Consider the following 25,115-nt stretch of genomic DNA (forward strand, 5'->3'; position numbering starts at 1 on the left):
AATTGGATTGCAACTATGGAGGTTTTCTCACTAACATAAAGAAATGGGATTTCTTCAAATTAAATTGCAGGACTTAAGAGAAAAAAGCCAGTTGATGATGCAGTTGTTTATTTAGCAGACTTTCATGCAACTGGCACACGCTCTATTTTTGGAATAGTTAGTTTCCCTGTGACAGCGGACTGGACGCGTTCTGCACATCCTCCAGGTTTGTGTTTTGCAGTCGGCTATAGAGTGGTGACACTCATATTGCTCGATGAACAGCTACTCAATACTACAGCGTGTATTGGTGAACGGTTTCATATTCTTCATAAGGGAATTTATTTTAGGGCTGTCAAATGATTAAAAATTGTGATCAGATTAATCACAGGTTTCAAATGAATTAATCATGATTAATCCCCATTTGCAACTATGTCTCAAATAAGTCCATTTTTAAAGTATTTTATTCACAGAAAGATAAATGACGGGACAAGATTATATATTTGCATGTACAAGCGTCCCTCGCCACTTTGCGGTTGGAATTTCGGCTTCAATCTATCACGGTTTTTCAAAATGAATGAATGAATGAATGAATGAATTCATTCATTCATTCATTCATTATGGTGTTTTGTGGTTGAATACAGCCTATTATTTGTCAAAACATATTGAAACAAATTTTATGTATTATTACGTATTTTTATTTTTTTTATTGCCTAAATTAAGCACTTTCAAGCATAAAAATGAATAAATGAACTAAAAAGACATATACAAGGCATTCGGAGGATGCATTCAAAGACGTTGTGATGATATGTAGTATTCTACACTGGACACTAGGTGTCAGTAATGTTACTGCCATGTTGGGTGAGAAACAAGCACCAGACTTGATGGCCGGGAAAACAAGCTCTTATTGCAGGTTTGAATTATCTCACAACAGGCACAATAATCCCTCACAAGCATCTACTGTTGCGACCGTAACCCACGCCAAGCCAAAACTCAACTCTAAACCCCCGACGTCACTTCATGTCCCCCCCACTCAGCTCCCTTCGCATGTATACTACAGTATATTAGGTAATACAAGTGTAAAGGTGATTATATGGTGTTATTTAATGTCTAGAGGGCTTTAATAATGTAAAAAAAACATATTTACAAGGCTGTAAATAGGGTTTCTAGGCTCTAAATACAAAATATTCCATTTATAAATAACGAATCCTACTTCACGGAAATTCACTTATCACGCCCGGGTCTGGAACCAATTAACCAATTACTGAATATTAATAATATTCACAGAAAAAGAACAAGTGTAGTGACAATCAATCCTAAATCTGTGAGTTAACCAAGTCTGGCTGAATTAAGCTAGGAAATGATCAAGCATGCAACAATATCAAGCATTTAGCAGTCATTTAGCATCATCTGGGTTTTTCCAGCATGAGTAAAGCTCATTGGGCATCCGACTTGCGTAGTCTAATTCGGCTATCTGTCATCCTGCAGCTTCACGACTGGATTAGCCAGGTAAGGAGTGTCTCCACCAGTGCAATGACTTCAATCAATCACCTCAACTCACACACCACAAAGAAGCCAGCTAGTTCGCTGCTAGCCCACCGGCCATTTTAGGGAGGGAAAAACTCCCTCCCTCAATAAGGCCCAGTGTAGGCTGTCACAGTAGTTGTTTACTTGTACCTGACCCCACAGAGAAAAGCATGACTATATTAAGAGAATGCAATATTCAATTATGAGACGTAATTTACTCTTTTTCTTTCTTACGCTAAAGAATTCCACTTGTATATGCTGTATATGTTGGCAACTTGTATATGGAAGAAGAACGTCAGCGGATATGACGTGTATGCCAGTTGCGCTACGTTCGTAAGGTTTACATACGGTCACTTCTGAGCTTGAGATGGATAGATAGCTTATTCATCTCCAAGAGAACAACACGGCATTTTATCTTTTGTTTTATATTTTATTCCTACGGTACATTTAATGTATCTGTATTTCTCTTTATCTACGTCAGCGGGTTTGACGTGTACACCTGTGGATCTAAATTGCTGGATATTACGTATTATTTCTGCTGGATGTATCCTCTGGACTTCACAAGAGCCACGGTAAAGTGGCACCTTTGTGGCCGCCTTTGAGTCATCATAGCGCATGGATCCCTGCGTGGATTCTCCTGGATCCAGGTACGTCTCCACTTTTATGTTACATTTCCTTATGTCTTCATTCATCATCACAGGCTTTGCAATCTGGGCGGTATATTTATGGTGTTTATTGAATAATTCCAACTCCAACAATGTTCTACATTTGGTTATGGTATAAACTGAGACTGATGTTGCTCACTCCAGTGTGTGCAACGAAAGCAACAGCAGGGTTAGCAAACGCAGAGAAGCCACTATTCTCGACATGTTTTGGTTGTTCCCTGAACTTTTTTATGCCCTATCTTAGTAATAGCATTTCTGAATTACATATTTAAACAATTTGCAGTTGTTCTGAAGTATAGGAGATGTCATGATGAGGATTACAACATGACCACACCAGGCATCATGGGAAATGTAGTTTTTAGCCACACATATTAGCCGTACCAGTGCATAAGCCGCAGGGTTCAAAGTTTGAGAAAAAAGTAGCTGCTTATACACCGGAATTTACGGTATGTTTGAATCCAATTCCAATTGTTCTTCATGTACTTTCTCTCTATACTATATGTTGATATCAGTTTTCACTTAAAAACAAAATTCCACTTATTTCCAAAGATGACGGAGCTGTTTAAAGAGACTCTACAATAACTGTATCTTAATATCATCTGTGTTGATGTCATTGTAAACTTTTCATGAAATGGTAAATATACATTAGCTTTTCGAAAATAATGTTGCCTCACTATTTGGCGAGTTTAAGCTACTGCCACCCAAAACTGACATCAGGTAGACTAATTGGCAGAGCTAAATGTGGGATCCTTATTTGACAACCAGGAAGTCAACCCCATCATTATCTAACATGAACTAATTCATAACTAATGAATAAACAAAAGGCATCCTTTTTTGTGTATATTGTATCAGCATAGATGTTTACATCTTCATTTCTAAGTATATTTTGAAATTGTTAGTCACAGTTGAAATGGAAATTCCATGGTTGTAATTGTTATATTATTGAGGTAGTGATGATAAAATGAATCTTGGATAACATTTGGTCTTTTCTTGATTGTAGATTTAATCCTGGAAACAAAAGGACACAAAAACCCGACAGGAATATCATATTTTTTTTTTTTAGCGGCTCTGATATGAACTGTAATTGCATCCTGTAAAATGATTTGCATTGGAAGTCATTACTGATGTGCTGTATGCAAAATACGCACACACTTTCTGCTGCACAAAACAATATTGATCAAATACAGGAACTTTGGAAATCCATTAACAATTGTTACCGTTCGTGTCTTCCACCATCACGCACGTCAATTAGTGTGGGAAGCGCCTTGAATGCCTTCTGTTTTTGACACGCACCAGCTGCAAAGCAAGAAGCTGGGCTACAGTTGCGTGAATACGTGAATAAAACGTTAAGTTAATCATGTAATGACATCTAAAAATCAGGTGGTGTCCAAATCATCGCCGACATGAATGTTTTGTGATTGCAAGGTTTTATTTTCCACAATTTTTCATGAACTTAATGCTGTTATCTGTTTACATCTTTTGATGATGTGGCAAAGGCAACAAAAATAAGCAAGTTTTGAGTGCACCTCAACTTCAAATGTTGACTTCTTTTTCAGGTTTTTAGTCCGCAGGTTCGAAACGTGTCATATAATTTTAATGGAATTCAGTTCTTGGTGTCTCCATAAATGCCGGAGGCTGAAAGCTACAGACCAGCACAGTACTGGAAGGGATGGACATGAGCCTTTTTTTTAATAATACAAACACAAATATGGAATAAATGTTTGCCCTTCCGCTGAATTGCATTTCTAGCAATGTGTTTGTCATCTCAGTATTGCACTGTGATCTCCTGTGTGTGCTGTTTACCAGGCTGCATCTCCCCAGTAGAGGAGGGAGGCACTTTGACATTGATGTAATTTAGTTGGCAGCTGCTCCGAGGACAGGTCTGGCCGGGGGTTTTAGGAGGTCCAGGGGTCGAAAGTTGGGATCTGAAAAGCCCGGAGCAAGCCCTGAGCATCTGCCCACCCCCTCGCCCTCACCCACGCCCTCCTCCCCACAGTCCCCCCTTGTGCCCGCATCCCCCTGGCACGCTCCACACTCACAGCACATGATCTGTTATTCCCTCTGATGTCTCTCCTCCGGGAGGTGCGTAGAAAAAATAGAAGAGGATGGAAGAAAAAAAAAAAAAAAGCACAAACACCACCTGTTTATCTGACGCCAGGAAGCGTTGGAAAGGTAGGCTTGTCATTATATGCAGAGGAGGCGAATACGAGGTAAAAATTACAAAGGCAAAAATAAACAAATGGCATGTGAGATGAAAGCATTCAGAGGGGGACCCACATGTGCATGCCACTGTAAATGTTGTAGCCTTCTTTTAGAAGTGTTTTTCGTTAAATGCTTTAGAGGCTTATACAGCATGACAGAAAACTCACTGCTATAGGTATTTAACAGTACATGTGACAGTGACATTTCACTCCTCTGCTAATATGAGTGATCATACTTATTAAAGACACAATCACTTTCCAGCCCCATCATATTGTTGACAAAGTAACAATAGTATTGCAACTAAGATGAATGAACCCCGTGGTGCCCCGGGCGTGAGTATGGAAGTTAATGACAGAAGTGACACATCCGACCAACACACTGCCTCTTTTTGGTTATATAAAGCTTCCCATTAAATATGGAAATGTGCATTCCGGTGACAGATACCACACAGAGGGGGGTTGATGGCATAGACGGTGTGTTTTTGGCAGAGGAAGTGGCACATTTTGATTAATGCGACCTTATCTGGTTCTGCACATGGAAGCAGAGGGGAGCTTGGTGGGGGTGGATGGCTGTTTCTTTCCCTCTTTCCATCCTCTGTTTGGAATAGGTTCACTCGTTTGCTCTGCCTCTCTGACTGCTCTCCATTTTGATATGGTATACATACAGTACAGGATACATATGGCCTTTATGGTCTGTTTCAATGTGAACTCACTGTGTATAACTTATATCCGCCAGTCACAACATTATGACAGCGTCTAATGAGATGCAATGCAAGCGATTAATTGAAAAAGTTTAGGGGGCAATCACCTTTTCCACACAGGGCCATGTAGGTTTGGATTGTTTTAGGTCCCTTAAATAAATAATAATAAAAAGTTTCATTTAAAAACTGCATTGTTGTCATTGACTAATATTTGTACATTTGTTTGATGATCTGAAACATTTAAGTGTGACAAACATGCAAAAACATACGAAATCAGGAAGGGGGCAAACACTTTTTCACACCACTGTACAGTATGTCGACATCAACATTAGAGGGCACTTTTTAATAATAAAAACAACCGACATAGAAGGGGTCCATTGTCAGATATTCCAAGAGATACTGTAGATAGAATACCACACTTCATCTTGAAATCCTTTCTTCTTCTTCCTACCTAACTAAGACATTTACTGTACTTGTTTCTGTTAAAATGGTCACGTCACCTTCCTTTATTCCCCAAATAATCCTTTTATGTCTCCTATCCTGTCCTCCTTATCCGAGCCAGAAAGTGAGGTGTACCAGAGTCTCACCCCCCTCGCGTCGTCACCACCTGGCCCACTTCCAATGCTTTTAGTGAGAGCTATCTGTCAAGCCATGAATAATACAAGCCCAAGGCTGGCACTAGCTGGCTAGCCGGCTATGTGGAATCCAAATGAGGTATACAGCAGGAGGAGAACACTTGACTTTTAGCTTGCTTCTGCGCTGTCCCTATCAAGACAGGCAATTACTCAGCCCACAGCCTCAGCTGCAACCATAAAGCACCTGGACACACGCACACACATATTGCACTGCATGTATAAGCAGGCATAACATACATTGCCCATCTCCCGATCCAAAAGGTTCTGCATGCAGAAAAAAGCTCTTACTGCCATGCATAAAGAAATATGTTGCCATTTTGTCATCGATCGTTTAGAAGTGAAAGTGCCAGTAAATGCATGTTCTCACTGTGCTTGCCTGAGTTTTAATGAGCCCTTTTTCGTCACTGCAGCTGCACAAAGTGGATGTCCAGCTGGCTAAAATCATGTTATATTAGTGTGGTAATAATGGTACTGTTGTCTGGTCTGTCTAGTCCAGTTTGGGCCATAAGTCTGTAGAGGGTGAGCACTTTAATGGTTAACACTTTTAACATCATTCAATCGATGCCCAGTTTAAGTAGATGCACATTGAAAGTAGCGATGGCCTTGTACTTTCAACTTCATGGTGTCCGAATACTATTGTCCAGCATCACCATATGCATTCTCACTTCTTATCAAAGTTAAGGAGTGTTGTGTGACCAGTAAAAATCCCCTTCACATTATAACTTTCAAGTGTTTGATTGCCCTCTTTTTTTTTTTTTTTTTTTTTTTACATAAACAGTGGTTAACTTCTTTTTACACTTGTATGACTAAATGTTCAAGTCCTGCCTTAATAAAGGTTTTAAAAAGGTCAAAAGACCAATTTACACCCTGGAAGAGATTATTTACATGATTTCCTAAAGGAATTTGGATTTAAGGTTCTTCTTGGCTTGTTTCGAAGAAATTGAACATCATTGTGGGTAAAAATACATTAAAAAAAAACATTTGTACTTACACGTCTCATACGGCAATAAAAGGAAGAGGTGTACTTCAAGCTTTAGTGACAGTTTTGGTAGAAGGAGGAAGTGACGTCACTTTGAGAACACGCCCTCTCGGAACTACGCATGGAATATGCCACTTTGCGGTTCGAATTTTGCGGCTTTGTTATATCACAGTTTTTCAAAAATTAATTATTAGTCAAACTAAATCCATATTGAAGCAGATGTTATGTATTTTTTGCCTAAATTAAGCATTATCAAGCATAAAAATGGCTAAATAAACTAAAATACAAATATAAGGCATTCACAAGACGCATTCAAAGACACACTAGCACGAGTCTTATTTATGTCTTAAATGGCTTATTTACTTTTATTATGTTTACTATATTGGCTAATACTAATGTAAAGGTGACTATAAGGGTGTTATTTCATGTCAAGAGGGCTCTAATAATGTGGTAAACCATATTTAAAGGGTTGTAAACAAGTTTTCTATGCTGTAATTATGAAAATATTACAAATCCTACTTCGTGGAAATTCACCTACCGCAGTCAGGTCTGGAACAAATTCATCGTGATAAACGAGGGATTACTGTACATTGCTTTCATATTGTTGTGGTGCAGATGACATGATTAAACAAGAAAATTTAAAATAGCAGTCATTTTACAAGAATAAAAATGAAAAAGAGCGTTAAGTCATAATATGAGTCATAAGACAAAAAAATAGTGTCAATTTTTGGAAAATTCGGTTGGGAAAAAGTTATAATATTGCAATAATAGCGTCAAAATATGACAATAAAGTCATACTGCACAAGCAGAAAGTTGAAATATTTGCAAAACTAAAAGAACAAAATAGCACGCCTGCCATAGAACTATGTCGTTCTGGAGTGGTGCTACCTCTGGTTTTCCTACCTGTTGATTAACAGTAGACCCAGCATCCAACTTTATCACACTTGTTCCACAGTCTATGGCGGAATTCTGAGAGGGCCATCACATGTATCAAGCATATGACACATGTATGCTGGTGTAATTAGCTTTGCACTGAGGCATCCTTGGATGACAGCGTTAACCCATCCATCACTGCTTCTAATCATTCACCGCTAGCGTGCGGGATGTAATTACACATTGCTAAGCAACAGCAGACTTCGCAGGTAAAAATAGTCACGTAGGATAAAGAAACACCTGCATGTGTTTGACATGTAGAGTGTGTGCATGTGTGTGTGTGTGTGCGCATACCACCGTGTATTGTGGTAATGAGATCTTGTTAGCGATGCTCCAGAGTGTCTTATTAACAAATAACAGCACTCCTTTGTTTTTTTTTTAACCTCTTCTCCCATCTATTATTCACACCTCACAGATTTACCCATGATTCATTTATAGCAGCATCTCGTGCAATCTACAGTACAACTTGTATCACCCAAAACACGCTTGCTTTCTGCAAGGAAGTAGCAAGGTTTGTCCATGCAAAATCTGCCAGAGAAGAAAAAGAGTAAACAGCAATACTCCGATCCGCAGCAACAAGATTCCTATACAGTCTAATTGCATGTGAATGTGCACACAGACTGAATGAGAAAATGAACTTGATGAGTTGGATCTAGCAGGATTCTAAGGTGGGGCAATTTTGCCATTCAACCCCCCACCTATGGTGAGCCAGCATGGTGCCCTGTGTACTTCAGCTTGATTCTCCCTCTGCTGAAATTTCCACCTCGGAGAGAAAACCACTCAGCTGGGAATGTTGTTCTACATGTGAAGCAGGCTGCGTGCGTGTGAGGGCTTAGGTGTTATGTGTGTGTGTGGCCTGCATGTCTGCATTTGTGTCTGCACACGTCCTCGTCATGAATGTATGTGTGAATGTGTGCTGCTCTTTTTCCTCTCTAACCCTCTCTGCCTCCAGGTGGAGAGCCTGTTCTGAAGGCTCTGCTCCAGTCGAGGGCTCTTCAGGCCAAGCTGGCAACACTTTAGCCAGATAGAGGTAAACCTACAGTGCACCATCCTTGGCAGCAAACACTCAGTGAACCATTAGACAGCTACAAGTCATTTGGTGCAGCAGGCAGCATCACACTACACAGAGCATTCATGTCCATGCCCAAGTATTCTGGACAAATGGCAGAGCAGTAAACAACATTCAAATCACAAGGGAAGAAGATTAAGACAAAGAGGGGGGGCATGTTCACACCACCAACGAGAAAAAATAACGTGATATAAGCTGAAATCAGTCAAAAAAAATTTAATTACTGTGGAGCCTTGGTTTTCGTCCATTACAAAAGGTCAAATGAATACTAAAACGAATGACAACCAAATCCATTTTCCCCATTAGAAAAATTGTAAATCCAATCAATCTGTTCCATAAACCCCAAAATATTACCACAAAGCACATTTTATAGAGTATAATTGTAGTTTTATATGCAGAAAAAAAAGAAAATACAGTGGAACCTTGGTTAGTGTAATTAATGCTTTCCAGAAGGTCCGACTCTAACCAAAACACAAGCTAACCATGGGTCTGGTTAGTCGTACTCTACTGATGTGTGGCTGCAATTGTAAAGTCACGAACAGAAATTGTTTTCGTAAGAAATAATGTAAATCCAATTAATTTGTAATCCACTTCCACCATTTAAGGTTACTTTTACCTTCACTGAAGATGCGATTGTTGACATGACTGTTCCCAAAGACACGGTGCGGCAGTGAGATCAACACAGGCACCACTTTCCTGTTTTGATGGGATTTATTACTTGAATTCAATAGTGTTTCTCACCTCAATAACCCAAAATGGAGCCAAAGAAAGCCGCAAGTGCCACTATTTTGATAATGAAGGCGCAAAAGCCTTTAGAGTCTCCAATTAACCTAAAATGCATGTTTTTGGAATGTGGGAGGAAACCGGAGTACGTGGAGAAAACCCACACACGCACACCCTGCAACAGACACGGCCTTCGTATTTTGCTATTAGTTATTTATTGAATTCAATCGTGTTACTCAACTTCCTCATCAAAGTTCTGGCATTTCCAGTCGTATTTAAAAGAAAAAACAGAGATTCCTCCTCTTTGAACTACCACCTTACTGTGGTGGAATAGTTGGCATGTCCCAATGATCCTAGGAGCTACAGTAAGTTGTCGGAGGCTTTTATGCCCCTGGTAGGGTCAGCGAACACAAACAGCTTCTAGGTGAGGAACAAGACAAAGCATCACTCAAATAGACCCGGATGATGAGAGAAACATGGACCCAGATTTCCCTCGTCCGGATGAGAGCTCCTATTCAAGCGTCTATGTGTATTTTTGTCAGGATACCCAACAGAAAGTGTCACCATTCAAAGGTTTCATTATGAAGTTTCTTCTGGATGAAATATGGTCCATAAGAGCATTTTCTTTTTCAGTTGTGAACGACAGAAGACGATGCACGCCAGCTATTATGCCTTTGTGCCTCACAATATGTACACAGCAGCCATCTGTCATCACTGTGCCCACTTCCTGCTGCTGTTGAGCTCTTATGCTGCAGATACCCTGAGATCAGGAAACCTGTGCCACTCTGCTGGTTGCTTGTTGCTCTCATATCAGTCTGAGTGCTTTGAGAGCATGAGCGAGTCGAGATGACTGTGTGTGAGTGTGTGTGTGAGTGTGTGAGAGAGAGAGAGAGAGAGAGACTGTGGTGTACTAAATAGCATCCTAACTGTCGGGATGGCATTTAAGAAGCTCTCCTTTTGCACTCCAATTGTTGCAGACCTATTTTCCTCAGTGTGTGTGAATAGGTATATTTGTGTGGTCCCCATCCTGTGTGTGTGTGTGTCTACAGATGTATTCGCAATCATTCCTCCAATCGTCTCCATGCTCCGATGTGACTCGCCCTCTGCCTCTCCGCTCTCATCATTTTCTCATTCATCATGCTTCCCCTCCTGTCCTCTTGCTAGAGGTCTTTGAAAATGTGTAATTTAGCTCCTGCTGTTCTCTAATTTTTGCCTTAGTCAGTAGGAGGGCTATCCCCTTGACACCACGGATACAATCTGTCAATCATTTTCCGTGCATGGAAATCGCGTTCAAAGTGGGAGTAATTATTAAATCTGGCCTGTGTGGGTTGAACTGAACGCCCTCTTTGTTTGGCACAGAGGGAAATATGAATTCAGTGGCAAGGCCACTTGGATTTGCCTGGCTTTTATTATTGGAAAGAACAAGGTGAACACTCGCCTTGTCTAACCTTTGGTCTCATTTAATCTCTTTGCCTTTCATTCATTTTTGTCCTCATCCCTCGAATCCTCCTCAGATATTGTGCAAAAGTGTCAAGCGCGACACCAGACTGGAAAAATATGAATTTCACTGCCTTGTATGGAGGTGTGTCTCTATCACTGCCGTGTCCGCCACGTGTTCATGACACCAAAAATGATCATTAAAAAGAAGGTATATCTCCTCCGTTAGATGTGTGCTCAAATGTTGAAATATTTACTGTTTTTTTATGTTTTCGTCACTTCTTCCAGGACTGGAAAAGAAGGAGCAAGTGACGTCTACAATAGAAGTTCCCACCCGGAAGTATAGTTCAACCTGATGCTTTCTCAATTGTTATGGTCCAGATCTGGATGAATTTCTGTTGTTTGTTGGATGTTTTTTTATATTGTGCCCGCTCATGGTGTTGAAGGCTTTTGCTGGAACACTTGAGGAGAAGGAGTAAGCTTGTTCACATTTCCAAAAAAAAAACATTCGCCGTGTCAGATGCTTCGGTATTTCTGCAAATTTTGAGGGTTATGTTGTCTGCCCCACAAATGGAACTAAAAAGTTAAGAACGGACAAGGCGTTCGACCGTGGAAAAACGTGCCAAGGTGTCAGTAAGTCAATTCACATTTATTGTACTTATATTCTCTATAGTAGCCAGCTTAGTGCTGGGCTAATGAGGTGTTGATTCGTAACTGGCTTGGTTATGACGGGCCAGGCGGCTTAAGTGATATCTGTTGTAGCATGCAACAATAAACCCAAAGGGTCTGTAGAATAGAAAAGCGTCCAAAGACAGTCATGTTGTGGAGGCAGGTGGATGCAAGGAACACAAGAACTGAAACAATTGCTGTCATTTCTAAAAACAAAACCCAAAACTAGTAAACTAAGAGCAAAAGTTGAAATGATACATCATGATACACAAAGATCTCATTTCACAGATTTTAGGGAAAGAAAACACTAATTTGAATGGTTTAGGTTGCATGTATGTAGCTATAAGCACAACAGTTTATAATCTTTTAAAAGTCAATCAGTGGACTTATGCGTTCGCTGGTTGGATCTCGGCATGTGCAGGGTTGGACTGCATGGACGGCCACTGTTACGTGTATGTTACTGTAACTTTGAACTAAATTACTACTTTTCGGAAAATGTTGAGTGCTTATTTTGAAAATGTCTAAGTTCTCGCCACATATCCAGCATGCAGGTAAACCAACATCATTGGCAGAAAAAACAAAGGAGTCTGCAAATTGATAGTATTGCAATGGACAAGGGATGCAATGAATGGACAGACTACTAGATGGAGGAGAACTGTACCAGACGAGCCAGCTATTTGTGGCATATACATGTGCAAGACTTTACTTTTAACTGTACTTTTACTCAGATTTCAGTCTGCAGAGAGCATTCTATGCATAGTTTCCCTATCAATGCAGTTAAAAAAAAACATTTTCTTCTGAGATGTTTCTTTTTTGGGGGGATATGTTCATTGTTATCTTACCGCAGGGGGGGGGAAGAAGTCTCTGTCACGTCTCAACGAACGCAGGCAGGCAAACACTGAATTGCCCTCCCTTCCTCACACTTCATCCAATCACCAGCCAGAACTCAGCCAGGACGTACTCGTGGCCTTACAGAAAATCTAAATTTTTTCAACTCCTCTCAAAAATGCGCATTTCCCCACTCGGGTTTCAGAAAATATTCGAGCTCTGTGAAAGGAGCCACAACAAGGAGGCTGACGAGCCGCATGCCGCGGGTTGCCGACCCCTGGTCTAAGCCCTCAACATAAAGAATTACTGGTAGAAATCGAACCAATTGAAGAGAAAGGATTAAGATTCATGGGGTTAACAATGTGTTGTTCAAGTCCATCCTTAGTTTCTTTTGTGTACAAAGTATTGCAAAGTATTTGTAATCAGTAATCGTTTTGTGTTCATATTATCAATGTTGCTTTCAAAACAAGACTTTTCAATGTGTAACAAGGTCATCCGTGCAACCCCACCCAGCACTCGCTAGGGTGTGAATCCTGGTCCACTGATCCCTACTAAATCAGAGTTGAGCAGCGCTTGCTGATGAGTTGACAGCTCAGGCTTTTAGTCAAGCGTCTCTCATACGGTGCCAGACTATGGAGTTTACCAACGTACTATTGCACAGCCATACCAGCTGGCATCCATTACATATGAATATTGTGTTTAATTACTTTTAGAATTTGGACTTCATCAGTACTGCTGGTTGCATTATAACACTCTGGTTGAGCGAACACTTAAGTTCCTGCTTACTTCTCATCAATCCAATTTCATGTTTATGTGGTGGTCACAGGGAAGTTGGAGCATACAGCATCTGACATACTGATCTATGAGGAATTTAAAGTTTTTAATTAACAATTAAACAATCTGTGGGAGGAAACCGGAACAGCACCCACACAATCACCGGGAGAACATTTGTGTATTTTGGCAAAACCAGACAGGAGGCTGCTGAGACACTCACGTACCAAAGTTTAAACAGCAAACCACAAAAAAAGCTTGATCAAGGACATCAATTCCCAAGATGCCTTACGCCAACATTTGCTTCCAACTTCCCTCGCCATTTCTAATTAACATCAGGGACAGCTGCTTGCAGACAGGAGCCCACTAAATGGCTTATATGCACTAATCTGCAATGCAATGCCAACCAAGCCCTTGTTAGAACAGACACATGAATGACCTGTTAGCCTTTGGTCAATGAACAGATAAGTCAGAATTAACAAGGTGTCCCCTTCCCTTGGATGACTTACTATGTGCAACCTTTACATGAAGAGAAAGTTACTGTTGCCATGGTGACAAGGACAGCATGCAAGCATATAAGATAAACCTAGTCTTTGATTAGAAATGCAAATTGCCTTTCTTGTGTGTAATATGTGGAATGTCAAATTAGTGGTGGGGCGGGGGGGGCGCCGATCGAAATATCGATAGTACAGATACCAAGCGTAGTATCAGAGTATCAGTATTAAATCGATACAAGTGTGATGAGAGTCTACGTTTATTTTCACAATATCTGTGTTTTTACAGTACAGTGTATGTTGTGTTGTACATATTGTTTCACTGTGGATATTGTTATCTTTGTATATTGTTATATTGTTCACAAATTCAGGGAATAAGCCCTTTGAACCAGGGGGGCTTTAGGAGGAAAAAGCAAAAAGAATTTCAATGAGAACCAATGTTTATGCTGTTTTTAATTTTTTTTATTTTACACTACTGACTTTATTTTGCCCAAATATACTGTATGGAAAAAAATGTAATAATGGTGTTATTTTGTCCTATATATATTATGTTAAATTGTAAAAAGTAAAAATACGTTTTTTCATTTGCCTAAAATCTTTGTCTTGTGTTTTACTTTAGACGAAACACGCGCATAAATGCACATGTCAATTTATCGAGGGTGTCATAATTATCGACCTGTTTTTTTTTTTTATCTTTTGATTACTCTATCGATTATCGTGACTAATCATCTAATCATGATCAACAAATTACATACATAATCCCAAAATCATTCAATGATCTTTAAACATTTGCAAATAAAACATCGGTATTGGCGATACTGGCCCTGTATTTACTTGGTAAATTTATCAAACTAATAAGTAGATGATGTGAATAAATACACACACTTAATAAGATGAATAAATATTGTATATGTTGTATTTAACACTAAAACTTGGATAGAATGACATCATCAATCCAAAAGTGTGGATGTGTTGTTTTGCATTTGCTTTGTCAAACGTTATAATGATATCAAAGTACAGTGGATCGCCGTACATTTGCGATTCAGCATTCAAGGCCCCGCAAAAGTGTTTTTTCCCCACAGACAAAACGTCATTCAACATAAGTCAGTAACGATTTATGAATACGTAATAAAGCAAGTAAAATGTACAGCATACACGTACCACTGTTAGAAAGACCACAATTTTTATGTCTTTATTAGGGATGTCCGATGTTGGCTTTTTTAGCCGACAACGGATATAACGATATTGTCCAACTCTCAATTTCCGATTCCAATAAGAACCGATACCGGTACTGATATGTGTAACAGGACTGGTCTTAATACCTTATTATGCATTATTATTAGTAGTACAAATTTGATATCATCTGTTCTGTATTTGTTTATTTATTCTTATTCTATTTTCTTTTTTTCTTATCTCTCATGTCTTGCCTTGTTTTTTTTTATTTTGTGATTAAGTGATTAAGTTCATTAGGACATTTTTGCAGAGCTGCTGGAAATGTGAATTTCTGTTGGAGATTAATAAAATATCTGTCTACTTTTTTTTCCCCCGATATTGTCCAACTGTCAATTACCAGTGTGTGTAAAATAGCTCCTGTCGTGGAATTAACACCGCCGCCACGAGTGGCTGCCTTTCAAGCAGCTCTGTTTGTTTATTCAAGCACATTTTTACGTGCCATCAGAGCGACATCCCGCATCGGTGTGATTCCCCATCAACCCGTTGATAACGAGGAGGCGGAGCCGGGGCTAAGATGAAAGTCAAGCGGCTAGCAAAGCAGTGGAGATTCAAGCCTTCGGTACCTTCTATTATCAAGGGAAACGTGAATCACTACAGAGCAAGATCTACGAGCTGGCAAGAACGTCAAGACCTTCAGGGAGTGTAGCTTATTTGTGCTTCACCGAATGGCCAACCGCTAGCGTCCGAGATGCTAACGTGGGGAGCTATCGACTTCAGGGCAGTCAGAGCAGACAGGAACACAAGAGCCTGTGGAAAGCACAAAGGAGGTAGGCTTGCACTGTATGTGAACTGTGGTGTCATCCTGGCCATATGAACATCTATACAGCATTTTTTAAAATTGGTTTTCATTATTGGGGAAAAACACGATGCTGATATCTACCGATATCACATTTTTATGCCGGCCCAATGATATTATCGGCCCGATATTATCAAACCTCCCTAGTTTATATCTTCATGCTTCACTGATCGTTTTTTTTTTTTGTCAAGCGTTGAGATTTGGCACTTTGCTCGGCAGCCCTTGAACAAACCATAGTTGTTGGCGTTCATCGATCATCTTACATGATCATTTATGAGTAGTGAGTAGCGATACATTTTATACTTTAAATGCATTTAAAGTGTGTGAGGCATATTTAGGGCTTAAACCTGGATTGTGTCGCAAGGGAACAATGGCAATTAAAGAGAGATGGGGAGGGTTTTGGAGCTGAATCTAATCTAATAATTACAACAGTCACTTTTATTGCAAATATTGATTCGAAAATCGAAGGACAACATTGTAAAGCCAGCAGGATGGTTTGGCGGGATTAGCACAGTTCTGTGCAAAAGGATGGGAAGAACAAAATGCTGTTTGCCAAGAAGCATTTTGGCATTCTGCGGCGCCTCTATTGTGCGCAAAAGAAAGAGAGCAAGGTGGCGGAGGAAACGGGGTGGTAAAGCCGGCGCCTAAAACCGAATGGAGAAATGGAGGAGGCTAATTAACATATTAACAACCCCACCTTCCTACAGCTTCTGTTGGATAGTCCAAACACTTTGATAAGTATGCAAATGAGAGCAGCACCATCTGAAGAGGGAATGAGCACCGGAGACAGACGACAGAGATGGGAGGGGTAGCGAGAAAAATAGGAAGGAAGGAAAGAAGCAAGGAAGGAAGGAAAGAGAAAAGGGGGAAGTCATAGGAAGAAGGCAGCAGTAATACTAAGACGAGCGCACACCCAAAAAAAGAAAGAAAAAAAGGGCACACCAAAAGCAGAAGGAGTCTCTGGGGTTCTAATGAGCTGCTCACAATGTTTGTTTTATTTGCCTTTAATTATCTGGTGTGCGCTGTGGGCCAACGTGTGCGTGCACATGAATGTGATACATATTAGCTGGCGCACGTGCGAGGGAGAATGCAAGAAAAGACCTTCACTCTTGTATTCTCCTGCTCCTGCTCAGATCGATACGCCAGCAAACCCTGCAGTGATGTGGAATGGCCGTGGAGGCTCAGGCCAGCGGGCATGCAGGCTTGGCGGAGGGGTGCAGGGGTGGGTGGCATTGAGCTGCGACCCAGAGCAGACAGGAGCAAGTAATTATAGCTCAGAATGATCTCTCCTGTTGTGTGCGCAATACAGATGAGTGAAAGCAGGTGTTTCTCAATGGTGAAACAATAGGAATGAAAAAGAGAGGAGTGAGGGTACATTATTGTGTGTGTGTGTGTGTGTGTGTGTGTGTGTGTGTGTGTGTTGGAGGAGACACCTTGTGTTAACAGCCAGACTAGGGATTCACCTACACGTTCATCACATTCCACAATTATGTTGAATAATTAAAATGTTTCATTAACTTGATTATTTCCTGTTCGACCATGTTTCAGTCCTGACACCGGCAATTAAAGCCCGGCTGCGCCACTGCCTCTCTCGGCCCGGTCGGCGGCAGAGGACAACCTTGTGTCTTTTGTGTGAAAGCACAAATCTGACAGGGGAAAAATGGATGGGGGGGGCTTTGCTGTTATCCTCCATACTTAGCTGTTCTCACAGCCTACACCGGGACTGACAAGAAAATCTAAGCGATTAGGCTGCAATTATGAAAACCTGGATTTAGATGTGCTTCTGTTTTCTTGATGGAGGTTTAGCTCTACAAGCCACATCTAAGGCATTCACCGATCATGGATGCCCAATGACATTACGACCACTTGATAAAAATAAAAATGCAGTTCCTAGCGGTATCAGTATTTCTGTTAGCTGATTTAGCTTCATGGTCAAAAGATCAGACAACTCCGAACAGTGACGTGCGGTCGGGGGGAGGCATGATGAAAAATAAAAAATGAATAACATCAAATTAATTTTAATATTTGCCCATTAAACTGTTTTATAAGTGTATCTTCTGTATGATTCCAAATGTTTTTAACATTTTCCTCAGTAAAAATTGCTGAATTTGCACATTTCCTGATCAAATGCTGGGTAGAAGCCTAAGACGAGGCTGCATCAAGCGTCGCTTCCCGGCTAAGGGCGCAAGCGTCAGAGTGCACTCAGGTGGAAGACGCCGCCTGCCAGTTTCTGTCTGTCAGCATGTCGGGAAACATTTATTAGAAATCAGGACTTTCTGCAGCCTGTTTTAATGTACTGTAAGTGTGACATCATTATTATTTCTAATCGGACAATAAAACACAGAGAAATGGCATTCAGAAGGTGCTTGCGGTGTTCTCCTCATCCTGAAGGGATGGGTGCGTAGGTCACCTGGAAGGTGCGTGTCACTGCTGTCCTTCCTTGGAGAGGAAGATCCAGTTGCAAGTCAAGTAAAGATTTTATGCTCTGCTGAATGAAAGAATGAATTTGACTGCCAAGATAGAGGATTACTGTATATACCCGAGCTCAACAAAAGGTGATCAGACAGAGTGCATGTACTTCATATACAAAAGATACTTTTCAGTTAATAAAATAAATAAATACATGGGACTAAAACGGATTTGAAAAAACATTTTCTTTTTTTTTTTTTACAAAAGTGAATGATTCTTCTTGATGAGCAACCTTTATTAACATAATAAACCTCCAAGAGTGCCTCACCAGCCATGAACCTCATTGCACATCACTGACTCCGAGAGCAGTTATACACTGCAAACTACAACCACCATAATAAACATTAAAATGAATAGCCTCATGACAGTGTCAATCAAAAATCATTATCTTTGTCAGTGTCGCGCTTGCATTGGATTTGATGAAATTGAAAGTGGTCATAAAGTTGCAGTCGTTCGGCATAATATCTGCAATTTCCCTTCGCCATTGAGCCAGTCAAAACAGAGCTTCAAAGCAGCCGCCAGTGATAGATCCTGTGCTTTGTTTGAATGCGATACTGCCAGAAGTGCACTTGCTCAAACAGGCAACATCTAACACAAAAATATCTTCACAAATCTTAAGTCTTTGTTCCAAATCAGGGGAATTCTTCTCCATGCATTAACACCATAATTAGCAAAAGCTGTCCCAGTTACATAAGATGGTTCTTTTTGTCTTTTGAAATTGGATTAGCAAAGGAGAAACCATTTCTTTTCAAAGAGGGGTGCCGTGTGTGGGGTGGAAGCGTTTGCAAGGAATTTTCTTCCTGCTGAATCTAACTTGGAGCGGGTCACAAATGCAGTCCTTCCCTGATGAGCTCATGCACAGTCGTTATACACCCCAATGAACGTGATTAGCATGGCAAATATGCAAATGACCAAAGATATGTGGAGGGGAATATTTGTGCTCTGATCGGTCGTGCACCCCCCTTCCTCTCTGCAATCTGAGTTTGAAAGCCTTGATGGGGTATCAGTTGAAACTATCTTTATTTTTTTTCTTTCATAAAAGAGATTCAAGCATGTAATTGGAGCTCTGAATGGGAAGAGATGCTTTCACCTCCAGTGTCTGCTGCCTGTTGTCAACTGTCAGACACTCCATCCCCCCCACCCCCACAAGCTCTCATACTGCTGCTCTAAGCGACATTCTGCTGGCATGGTTTTGGTCCACTTAGCCTCCTAGCCCTTTCTAACGAGCCTTTGGTAGGATATCCGAAAGAAGTTACACCCCGCCAATCAAAGAAAACATCATTTCAGGGCTACTTGAAAAACATTACTGATGTTATTCAGCAGTCAGCATAAAATCATAGTACATCAAAACCCATCTTTTGAAAAACGCATTTTCCTATATATCTTTTATAGGCTTGGTTTTAATTTGATTTTATAACTAATCATGCTTTTTTTCCCCCTTTTGTTTTTCTCTCTGTAGCACTTGGAGATTGTTAAAATGGAAAGAGCAATATAAATAAAAAAAATGTATTATTATCAAGCAGACTGAAGATAATGCAAAAATGGAGCCTTTTGGGGGATTAATATAACATTTTCAGCAAAATATGCCAACCACATTTCTCCATTGTTAGAAAGGGCTTTGCACGTTTGTAAATTGGGCTACAAATGCAGTATACAGGCGTCCCTCGTTTATCGCGGGTGATTGGTTCACACACCTGACCATGATAAGTGAATTTCCGTGAAGTAGGATATCTTATTTATAAATGGAATATTTTCGTAGTTAGAGCATAGAAAACCTGTTTAAAACCTTCTAAATATGTTTTTTTAGCATTATTAGTGCACTCCTATAGTCACTTTTAGACTTGTAGTTCCCAATATACAGTGTGGGCCATACGTTTCCATACATAGGAAAATGTATATTGTATATTTTCATATGTTTCAGATCAGATCCCCAGATCTCCCCTCTGCCCTCTTGATTTTTACCTTTGGGGGCTCAAAGGCCATGGGGTATCAGGTGAAAATACGAGAAAAATCCTCTAAAGCAGAGGTCTCAAGCTCAATGTACCTGGGGGGCCGCTGGAGGTAGCGTCTGGGTGAGGCTGGGCCCCTTGAGGTATTGGGAGTAGGACTGGGAATCTCAGGGTATGGTAATGGTAATGGTTTAATTCATCTTCAACATGCACACAAATTATAGTGGAGCTCATCACATAACACAATTCACAATTCTGCATGTCCAGGAAGGAGAAGGAAGAAGCAAAGCTCAGCTACCTCACGATACAGTACGATACGTGATGCAGGGCTCACAATAACGATAATATCTCAATACGGTGATGGGCAAACCAAAAAAAAAAAACAACTTCATAGTTTGTATTTTGCTGCATTCAGCTTACTTGTGACCCACATGAGGCCAAGTGGTATAAAAAATGGGTGGAATTTTTGCAGCATATTTTAACCACAATACAAGCAGCAATGGTGCAAAAAGAATGATACTATTTTAGTGCAATACAAATGTGAACCGGGTTGTAGTTTAAGTGTCTGACTAACAGTAAAGCCATTTTAAACTCATTCATCAAGGTTTTTTATTTTTATTTTATTTTTTATTTAATACACAGACGTTCGTCAAGTGAAGCATTTAACTGTAAACATGTATTCGTGTTCTAATACTTGTTTTTCTATGTTTTCCTGGGTGTGAGTTGGTCTGATTTCCTCTTCCTTTCACCATAGCACCATGACGGTGGTATGTTTGCTATTCAAACAGGGGTGTCCAAACTTTTTCCACGAGGTGCCGCTTACTGAAAAATCTAAAGATACCAGGTGGTTTCTTTTACATATCTATTTTTATTTTGATTTTGCGAAAAGGCTACGTTATAGAAAGTTATTTTAAGAAATTTAAAGACAAAACTTTGTGTTATTATTCAGTATTAGTATCAACATTTCAGCTTTATCTCCTTACATTGTGTCTTTTTACTGTATTTTTCTTTTTTTTTTTTTTTTTTTTTTTTTTTTAATTTTACTTCTATAGTAAAAAATGGACCAACCCCAGGCCGCACTTTGGAGACCCCTGGCCTAGAGGATGTGAAATGTGGTATATTTATACATGATATTTTCATATTTACTCCTGTATGTGTCCGAAAGGCTTTGAAAGTAACTATTCTGTCATTCCATCACTGAACTTGCTGACAAGTTCAAACTAAAAGACACCAGTTGTAATTACAGTATACGTTGCATAATCAAGCGAAATATGACACAATGACAGGTTCTGCCATCTCAATACTGTCATCACTGTAATTACACTAATTTGTCTATCATCATCTGATTTGATCTTTTTTGTCATTTGTCATAGTAGTGAAATAAGGCAATATGCAATGTCTGTCATCTTCAGAACATTGTTTTTTTTTTTTTCAGTTGACTTTTATGATGGGAAATTTGCATCGGTCATGTGTTTGGAAAAGGTTGTATGTTCACAGAGTACATCCACAACTACAACAGTCACTTGATCTGAATTTTTTTCATGGTTGCACTGTCAAATCCACTTTTAATCCATTCCAAAATGTCAGACGAAAACCAAAGCATTTTTATAATAATGTAAATCCAATTAATCTGTTCCAGAAACCCAGAAATATGAAGGAAAACATATTTTATACTGAATACTTAGTTTTATATACAGAAAACAATGCAAAATCCATTTAAATGATGAATGAAATGGATAAATGAACATTTAACATCACTTTTACCTTTACTGAAAATTCTTTGGTGAACACGGAGACGAGTGGACGGAGGAGGGGAGGGATGCCAGAGCCATACAGACGCTGTTTCACTCTCATTCGTTACAAACTTACCTTTAAAGAGTGGACGGTTAGTATGCTTGCTCACTGACTTGAACTTTATTGTACACAATCATGACACACACTGGCCCGGCTCACTGTTATGTGTCTCCCTTCAACCATTCCCCCTGCAACCCGTGTTAAACATTCCTGCAGGTGTCGCACTTCCAACTTTCTTTGAGGTCATGGTGGCTTGTTTTGCAGCCGTAATAAAAAAAAAAAAAAAAAAAAAGAAAAGCACAGAACACTGAGAAATATGCGGCACACTTCAACGCCTCACCGCATATTGCTTATTGGATGAAAGAAAGATACAGTTATTCATCGTTCTATGAACGCATTCTATGTGCAAATATGAACACAAAAACCCCCCACACACACAATGATTAACGCATTCCCTGTCCGGAATCGGTGTACAATATAGTGTTTTTTTATGTGTTTTTATAATTCTAATCCACACCATTGTGTGAACGCTTTGTTTGAGCTCGAATCATTTTCCAAATCCTACAAAAACTGGGGCGTATGAAAACTGAGGTTCCACTGTGATGTGATTTATTTTTAAGTGATCTCCAAACATTTCAACACAAGCCCTTTTGACCTGCCATGAGTACAAGCATACTGTGGTCACATTTTCACTCAATGCTATGTTTGTGGATGCAATATATGAGCACGGTCTACGTATTTAAACACAATAAAAACCATAAGCAGCAATCTTTACGACCCAACCCAGGCTGCTCCACAGAAAGTCAAACGTGTTCGTCCTAAGGACTATCAGCTCTCGGGGGAGAGGGGCCATCGAGCCACATTATCGACATTATAGACGCCTCAGCCTGGAGATAGGGCTCGTATCGATCCCCTGATTAATTACTATCTGCAGGCAGCAGAAGAGTGAGCAAGAGGGATCAGTGAGGGAGGAGCCACTGACTTAAAATGGCAATGGAGGGAGAGTACAGGGGGTGATGCATTGGGAAGCGAGAGCAGGGAGAGTCCACCTATACTATCTATGGGTATCAGCTAAAGGCAACACAGTAGTAATCTTCCATGTGCAATATTATTTATTGATATAAATAGGCAGGAACCTTATCTTTGCTGCAGCCTCCTAACACACAGTCAAGGACAAATAAAATTCACACATTGTTGGGGTGGAAAGAACTTGCAAAGACAAGTAGAGGACACTGAAGTAAACACTTGGAGCGCTACAGCAGATTATTCCTTATACTGTGTAATTAATGATGTACACAAGGGAGACTACATACTATGTATATGTGTTAAAATAAGACATCCTGCATGTAAATTCTTCCCTTTTTGACTAACTGACTGACTGTGGCAACAGGGACTATACTGTAGTGTGGATTCGCAGGCTGAGTGACTAACATTAATAAACACACACCCTGTCTCTTTCATGCATGCCTCTTTCTCCCAAGAGACTGTGCTGAACTGTGTGGAACATAAGCAAATAAACTGTGACAAAGGCTCTGTTAAGCCCTTTAAGTGGCAGGTACATTGAAATGGCAAGTAGGTGAGGAAGTGGGCATTGTGTAGGATTTGGGTTCTGAAGACTCACCCGCTGCTCTACAGAAACAAGTGAAAATGTATACTGTGTAGCATGCAATGTACTTTTTATAAACACAGAATATTGCGAAATAGACTTCATAGCATGCATTACAACACGCTGACATGGTCATGACTGCTGCGCCACTAAGAGGACTAAAGTTCTTTGGCGTTTCCCCTAAGGTAAATCTGAATGCATCATGTTTGTGTCATTCATCGTTTTGCTGCACTGTTTGGCAAAGTCTGAGCTCTATTGCCAAGTTGTATGCACTATTTCCAGGCTGCTAGAAACCCTGGACCCTGCCACACTTCTCTGTGGCGTATCGCTGGATATTCTTCCAGGTGGAAAGCCTCGCAGTTTTAGCCGGGGTGCTGCCCTGGAGTTCAGAAGAACTCGCGTGCAGAGGGTCCAGGGACACCTCGGCTGTCCGCCTTTGAGTCGTCATGAGGCCGCAGGGACAGTGAGGTAGGCCGATGTGCATGGAGCCCCCGGCAGATGCGTCAACAACGCGATCACCTCACAAATTCCAGTACACTGTGGGACCGCCAACAACCGGATGTACTACACAATGTACTAAAACATCACATTGTATTATAAGTAGCGATGCTCCGGTCAGGGTTTTATGCTACCGATTCCGATACTGATCACCCATGAGTGAGATTGGCCGATACTGATACCAATACCAATCACATGGATTAACTGTACATTTTTCAATTTATTTATGATGAGTGTTATTGGTCGGGGGCGACCTTAGACAATTCCAAGGGCACCTGGTAAATAGGTAATTATTAAAAAAATAAATGTTTGGTTGAATTGTCTTTTTTGCCTTTATCTGTGTGAAATTATTTTTGTACTATTTGACACAAACCTGAACTTAATTTCATGCATGTTTTGGAGCAATAAAAATATGTGGAAATAAATTGTTGAATAATTAATTTTTTAGCCCAAGATAACAAAATTAACAGAATAAAATAATATAAGTAAATATATTTATTCAATAGAAATCTGTCCTGCTCAGCTTAAAACAGAATAAATTCAGTGCAGGCCCAGAGGTGTCCAACTTTCATCACTATTAGAGCTGTCAGCTATTTGTGTTTTATTTATGACTGGCAACATATAAATTGCACTGCTTTATTTACCCAGCGGATCTCCACCCAAACAGTGTAGCCATCGTCTTTGTGGCAATTAGTCATTACATAAAGGCATAAAGTCTGATTTCAACTGTTATAATAAAAAAAACTACTAAGAGTTGAAGCAAATATTCTTTGACCCTTTGGTGAGCTAAAATCAGTTGGCGACATCGGAGACCCCTGTGATAATATCACCACCCTAAGGCTGCACACACCAAGTCTTTATGTTCATTAAACAACGGCACACAAATAGTGTTTTGTGGACAAGACACAATTAGTATAACGACAACGAGAAAGTAAAATTGTTCATTTGAGAAAGTTAGTACGAACCCCATGAAGTGGACATACACTTGTGGCTTCCCTGTGGGACAAAATGAGCTCCGAACTAACCGCATTGCTTCTTTGTTTTATAAACAAAATGTCACTGTTGTAAAAAGTCACATTTGAAGTCGGAAGACCAGAAGTTAGGCTGATAACTCGAGCTAGCTAGGTCGCTTCCGCCAATGTAAATACAGTCAGTGACAGAC

General features: G+C 40.1%; 1 protein-coding gene across 4 annotated transcripts in view; it reads right to left on the bottom strand.

The window, feature by feature from the left end:
* The window catches only part of myt1lb (myelin transcription factor 1-like, b), a 146,601-nt gene that overhangs the window by 63,225 nt on the left and 58,261 nt on the right, over positions 1–25,115 (bottom strand). The window lies entirely within an intron of this gene.

Source organism: Dunckerocampus dactyliophorus, chromosome 13 (genome assembly GCF_027744805.1).
Source record: "Dunckerocampus dactyliophorus isolate RoL2022-P2 chromosome 13, RoL_Ddac_1.1, whole genome shotgun sequence".
Classification (NCBI taxonomy): Eukaryota; Metazoa; Chordata; class Actinopteri; order Syngnathiformes; family Syngnathidae; genus Dunckerocampus; species Dunckerocampus dactyliophorus.